This window comes from Acyrthosiphon pisum, chromosome A1 (genome assembly GCF_005508785.2).
Source record: "Acyrthosiphon pisum isolate AL4f chromosome A1, pea_aphid_22Mar2018_4r6ur, whole genome shotgun sequence".
NCBI classification, from domain to species: domain Eukaryota; kingdom Metazoa; phylum Arthropoda; class Insecta; order Hemiptera; family Aphididae; genus Acyrthosiphon; species Acyrthosiphon pisum.
Genome location: NC_042494.1, coordinates 151,969,602 through 151,976,452, shown reverse-complemented (window position 1 = coordinate 151,976,452; position 6,851 = coordinate 151,969,602). Strand labels below are relative to the sequence as shown.

The 6,851-nt window shown below is 28.2% G+C and overlaps 1 protein-coding gene across 1 annotated transcript in view; it reads right to left on the bottom strand.

Annotated features, from left to right (window-relative positions):
• The window catches only part of LOC100161456 (apoptosis-stimulating of p53 protein 1), a 109,146-nt gene that overhangs the window by 34,446 nt on the left and 67,849 nt on the right, over positions 1-6,851 (bottom strand).

The following is a 6,851-nucleotide window of genomic DNA, read 5'->3' as shown; positions in this document are numbered from 1 at the left end:
ATTTTTTTTATACTATTATCTCGTTGTGAAATCAAAATATTATGAATAATATAACTAACTGTAGGTATAAATGGGTTCAAACGACTAATATACTAATTACTAGGTACATAATTAAATGTTTGTGTCCAAAATTAAAACTTGTTTGTTTCATAATTTCAATAGGTATATACTTTGACACAGATGTCTAAAATCAATTGAATTTGACGTTAAAGTAATTTATGTTTGAACATACTTGCAAAATTATTTTATTTTTGAATTTACACAAATGCATAATCTTTTAAAGTCGATGATAAGTCAAAAAACAATTTAATAAGTAAAAAAATTGAATATAATAGAGATAACATAATTTATTTTGGCCATCCGTTGCATGAGAAACAAATACCAACTCATCCGAAGAACTACGCGTACATATTATTATATGCGTCGCTATAAAATGAACGAGAAAGTTTTAACCGAACTTTCCGAGGTAGTGCTATATTATTATTGCTTTAGAATTCAAATTATAATCTATGGTATTTCAGAAAATTAGACTTAACCATGCAATTGTTCAAAAAATATAATAGAAAATAAAACTGAACTAGGTCATACTATTTATGCGTGCGCAAATACAACCCCCAGAATGCACGTTTTTATTTTTCAAATCGCGTGTGTGGAAATAGAAAAATCGTTATTTTATTAAACCAAACAGTTTTCCGTCCATATTGGCTTCACGATATTATACTGGAATAATTATAATTGTACTATAATTATTAGAGGCCTGCTAATTGTTGGTAGTCCGTTTAATTATAATAATTATTAATATTTTAATCAACTGGTATAGACAGAAATAAGCAAGTTACTCGATTAATATTGTACCTGCGTTTAACAAGTTACACTAAAATTGTATATCTATAATCTAGTTACATTTTAGTTACAAAGTAAATAATTATTGATGATTATATCTTCCACAAAATAATGACTGCTAAATATTTGTTTATTTGAAGGGCTTGTGAGAAAAATTTATAATGTAAATTATAAGTTATAACTAAAATTTAAAAGTATTAACATTAAAATATTTTATCAAAAGATATTGATCTCAAAATACTAGTTAAATTTTTAAGTTACTTGAAAATTACGGAACTCATTCCAAGTTACAAATGTATCTTGGTTACGTAATTTTGATAGGTAGGTTATACATGTAACTGATTACTGATTACTGTCCAATACTGAGTGTCTGGATATAGGCAATAAACATAATACAAATATATCAAATACTTGACGAAGGTATACATGTAATCAACGTTATAATATTATACTATTATATAATGTTAGGCCGTGGTTCGTAAAAAAAGTTCATGTGAATGAAAATGTTGTTTTTATTTTCCACTACCTACCTAAGATTTATTTTATTATCATTTTCTTCCTCTAAGCCACTCAGGTTGGATTTTACGAAATATACGAATAGAACGAAAAATGAAATTCATCATAATCAAAGTAACAATTTCCATCTAAACACCGGGTGTTCCACTTCACTCCTCTATTCACAAATAAAGCTCTACCTATACTAATAATTGTAGATTCTGAGCTGGGCGGATTTCCAATGATGTGTGCTTTCCTTTTTTCTTGTGTTTCTGTCATCATCTTTTGAAGCAATAAATGTGATTGAATCTTCAACTTGGAAGATAGTTTCTGATTGGGAATTCACAGTACTTTTTAAAATATTAATGAAGAAAACCAAAATATTTATATTATTTTGTAATTCAAATATTAATCATAGGGAGTAAAGACTTGAAACTTTTCACCATCGCGTACCCATAGACTAATTTTAAACTATTTAAACCAAGAAACAATTCACACCATTCTACGGAACGTCGGAACGTGGCATTGATTCATAAGTTAATATTAATAAAATAATATGTTAATAATTATTATAATTATACAGCCATACAGGTAATAAATGCGATATTTTTGGAAAAAATAAGTTCAATATTCTATAGGTAGGTACTAGGTACTACTAATAGAAAAATGAATTACTATAAAAGTAAAATAAATTATAGAAATAAATAATAAAAAATCCCTAAAAATAGAGGTTGAAAAAAAACAAAATCGTGTTTCTTAGATATATAATGATTAATAATTTAATTAAAAATTCAAATTTAACACATCCATAGCCACTACCATAACCTACTCAAAGGCGGAGTACACTCCAAACTTTCAGTTTTTTGATATATTGGGTCCACAAACCGAAGTCGTGTAAACAGTTTTTGTGCAAAATGTACCTACCTACATACTTTTATGTAAATTGTGAAAACGGTTTGAAGACTATGAGAGAGAGACCTACACCGCACCTCTATGTCATATATTAATATAATACGCATGATCACATTATAGGCACGTGCCACTGCCGAAAATGTAAATAAAAAATATATGTATAATTCTGCCACAACTAATTTACGGTTATATATTATTAAGGTGAACGGACGTTTTTCTCATGGCATTTTATGTTTGTGAAAAAGTGTAATAAAACATTAATTTATTTACCCCACACCTCTATATTTATATAATACCTATATTATATATTACATAAGCCTATCCATTAGATAATATTATAATTTATAATATATTATTTATACCATAACTGATGTGCGAATGGAGACTTCGTAGTTATTGTTATGCAAATATTTAATTACTATTTAATAATAATATATCATAACATGTTTGGAATAATGGTGATAGTGTGTTACACATCAACCGGTGGACTACTATTGATAAAATAAAAATAATATATATGGAAAAATAATAAACATATCAAAAAAAAATATATATCGTTGTCAATATACGTATTTTCAAAGGAAAACTTTATCATCAGTTAAATAAAATATCTGCAGTTATACAATTATAATCAGAAAATATTCCACAATATCTGAAATTTTTGAAAGCCATTAGAAATCTTTGGAATTCTGCAAATTATATTTATAGTTATTTACCCTCTATAGTAATTAAGCAGTGTCAAGTTGTTAAAGCCCTAAACACATTTCTATAGATGTTGAATGTTGATGATTAGTGAATTAACGAATTTTATAATCAGTGAGATGATTATATTCATGATAAAGCTAATTGACTTGTCACGTAAAATCAGAAAATAATATTTTATGAGAGGAGAATATTTTTCATACTAAAAATATATTTATATAATTAATAATCATATTAAAAAAATCTTACTCTAAAGTAAAATCCTCGTCCACACGTATAATATACTTGAGTCACGTATCACAAATGAGTTATAGTGAATTCACATAATGTATTATATGACGTGCTTTCTGCTCAGGTTGGATGTATTATTTTCACCAATTAAAAAAAAGAAATCAAATTCTATTTTTTTTACGTTGCATACTCACCACATATGTACCGTATTTTAATTGTGTTCCGAACAAAGAAATAAATTACATAACAAAATACGTATACATGTGTACTTATACAGGAGTTAAGGAATGTTAGAAGAGTATCAAACTGTATAATATAATATTATAATAGTATAGATTATAATTTTTAAATTTTCAAAAATAACCATAGGTTAATGTTTAATAAGATTCAATATTGTGTGATATTTATTAAGTATGAACCGCTATGGATATATAGATAATTATTATATTTTAATAAAATATTCGATAGAAAACAGAAAATTTGTTATACGCTAAAAATTCTCAAAATATATTGCAGAAGAAAAATATTTAATATTTATACATATTACATGCCATTAAATACGCAACCAAATATTAAAAAATATTAACTATGAAAATCATATCATAAACTGCATCGTGTTATAACAAATAAGATATTTTCCATTTACTGATTATGCGACACTCCTAGGTACTATATATGGCTGAGTAAGAATAAGGGGTAAAGGGTGAAGTACTTCCTTGTTACTCCATGATAAACCACAAAAAAAGGTACTACCTATATGGTCATGACGTCTACCAAGTGTTCAGTGTGCACTGAGTATTTTTGAAACTATATATAATATTACGTTGACTCAGTTTTTAAAACCGTATATATAACTGTTGTCAAAAAAAAAATGGCTGCCAAATATACACTTATATAAGGAGAGGAAATCAATTTTTACTTACATTGAGGTAAATGACAAATGCAATAGTCGTTTGAACTTTAGTGAAATGATGGAGCTACTGTGTACTAGGTATTGCAAAATCCAATAGTAGGTACAAACAGAAAAAATAACAACAAGTCACAACTCACAACACAATAGGTGACTAGAATTATAGAGATATTCATGTCAGTATGTTTGATGTTTGTAAAATTGGTAGCGCAGGATGTATTATTTAGATTGATTGACGAATCTATTTCCAAGTCAAAAGAAAAGATAATCGAAGAAAATGATTATAATATGTAAATAATGACCCACACGATACAGTTAAGTGAAACAGAAACAGAAGACAATGATAATAATAAACGTTAATTATGTTAAACAAGTCCAAGAATCGTGGTTTTCGGTCTTTTTTGTAATAACAACAATATTTTAGAACGGAGGTTTTTCATTGTGGAAAAACAACATCTGGAAACACTTATCTCTATAATATTGAACGAAGTGCAATCGAGTTCTATAATTTATTCCGACCAATGCAGGATATATCACTCACCAAACAATTACCACAGACTATTTTCATATAGTCTGTGCAATTACAGTCACATTACAATATTTACATCATGCTATAAACCACAGAAAATGTTGTAGATTCCAAAATAAGAGCCCAAACTCAACCCATTGAAACGTTATGGCCGCACGTAAAATTTAAATACGGAGAAAAACCTAGAGGGGCTAAAACATCTTAGAAAGGCACTTACTTATATTTTGTCAATCCTACATTTAAATTGTTTTTACGCGATAACAAAGTTGTTTACTGGTGAACAATTAATTTATTAACAAACTGACAATTAATGATACATATTTACCTGCAATGTGAGTATTCTTATTGGTATGTAAATAATGATATTACAATATTATAGGAACATATTATGTCGGGGTAGGTATTAGACGAGTATACCTATGTAATCTAAGGTTAAATTATGTGGTTAAAAAATGAACGGTGGTTACAGATTAGACGAGTTAATTATTCTTTTTTTTTTGTATTTTATACAGATTTGATATCATATTGAACCAGTAACTGTAGATATATGTATAATATAGGTATAACGGGATTGGTATAGTGGGATTGGTATACTATTAACTGGCGGTTATTTTTCTGAAAATAAATTGGGTTCACCACGCGAAAAAAAATACAATTTTATCTATTTTTCGTTGTTTTTGAACATCGTGCTCGTCGGCAATGATCGTTTGCGGTATGTTGTTTTAAATACTCCCAGCACACTAGAACGAATGTACACGAAAGCTTTTACTGAAAACGCACTCACACACGCTGCCACCACATGGATGGATATCATTATTATTCCCGTATATAAATAGTCCTTATACAGTCGTGTAATATAGAAATGTCAAGGAAACACTACAGCAACGGCGTCGTATGGAGGAGATCGACGTCGGCCGCGGACCGCGGTATTATATATGTATGTGTGTGCTTGTGTGTGGGTTTTTATCTGTATAATAGTGGGCCCGTGTGTATATACTATATATGAGAACTGAGAAGTGTATCGATTTTTCAATCAAAGACCAACCACGGCCACTTCTAAAGAAAAAATATATTCTACTTACATATTTTATACTCCGTTACACAATGCAATATTATTATATATATATATCATAATATGATATATTTTACGATAAATATAAACGCTCTTAGAGAAAAATAAGAAATAATATAGTTTCATAATATTATACCTGCACCTACCAACGTCAGTTTTATTTTAATTAAACGAGAAAAAAGCTTTTAAAAGCGACACAAATAAAATCTCGTATTATATAACATGACATATTATAATATAATATTATGTACTGCAACGTAACCATGAGCGTATTATTTTCTTTAGCTATCATGAAAACTATAAATTATTGTTTTGGGAAGAGGTTGTTCAATCGATATTAGCTTTTGGCATAATTTTTTACCAAAAAAATGTATTCAAGTGGTCACCTGTACCTACATTTTGTTTTAAATAAAAATTGATTTCCATGTTAGCTAGCCTAACCTACATATAATAAATCTGATATTCGTATTTATCAGTCCTAACAAAATATAAACTATAAACGCAAACAACTAAATTTAAAAATATTTATATAAGTACATATATAATTTATAAATTGAAGATTTTCGGAGAATTTAATTCAACACTGTCGAATAGTATTTAGACGCATTCTTTTCACCACTCAATACTATTATTGTAGCACCTGATTGATGCTGACACAACACTATCTGAGCTCAGCACTGTTCGGCGAATAAAGGCTTTTATGGTAATCATATAATATTATGTATAAGTATATTGTGTACTAGGTATATTATATACGACGTTTCCAAAATAAACGACATGTTATTACAATATGTCGCGGGATACAGTTACGGAATACACGAGTGCGATCGGTCTGTCGATAAGAAGAGATCATTTAAAAGGGTTAGTCATTTTTGACTCAGACACAAAAACTATGCCATTTAATAATAATAATATGTACTGACAAATAACATGCTTTTTTCTGATATTTTTTTCTAACGACTTCACATTCAATGTAGGTAGACATACCTATATTTTATTTTAAATGAAAAATATTTATTTGTATTTTTGGCGATAAATTTACCGCAAATCCGTTTACGATACGTGTCTAGAAAAAAAATCCAACTTAGGAAATGTTGGTAAACCCTAAGTATAATATAATATTACCTACTCGTATCGCAGAGGACACACGCATTGAA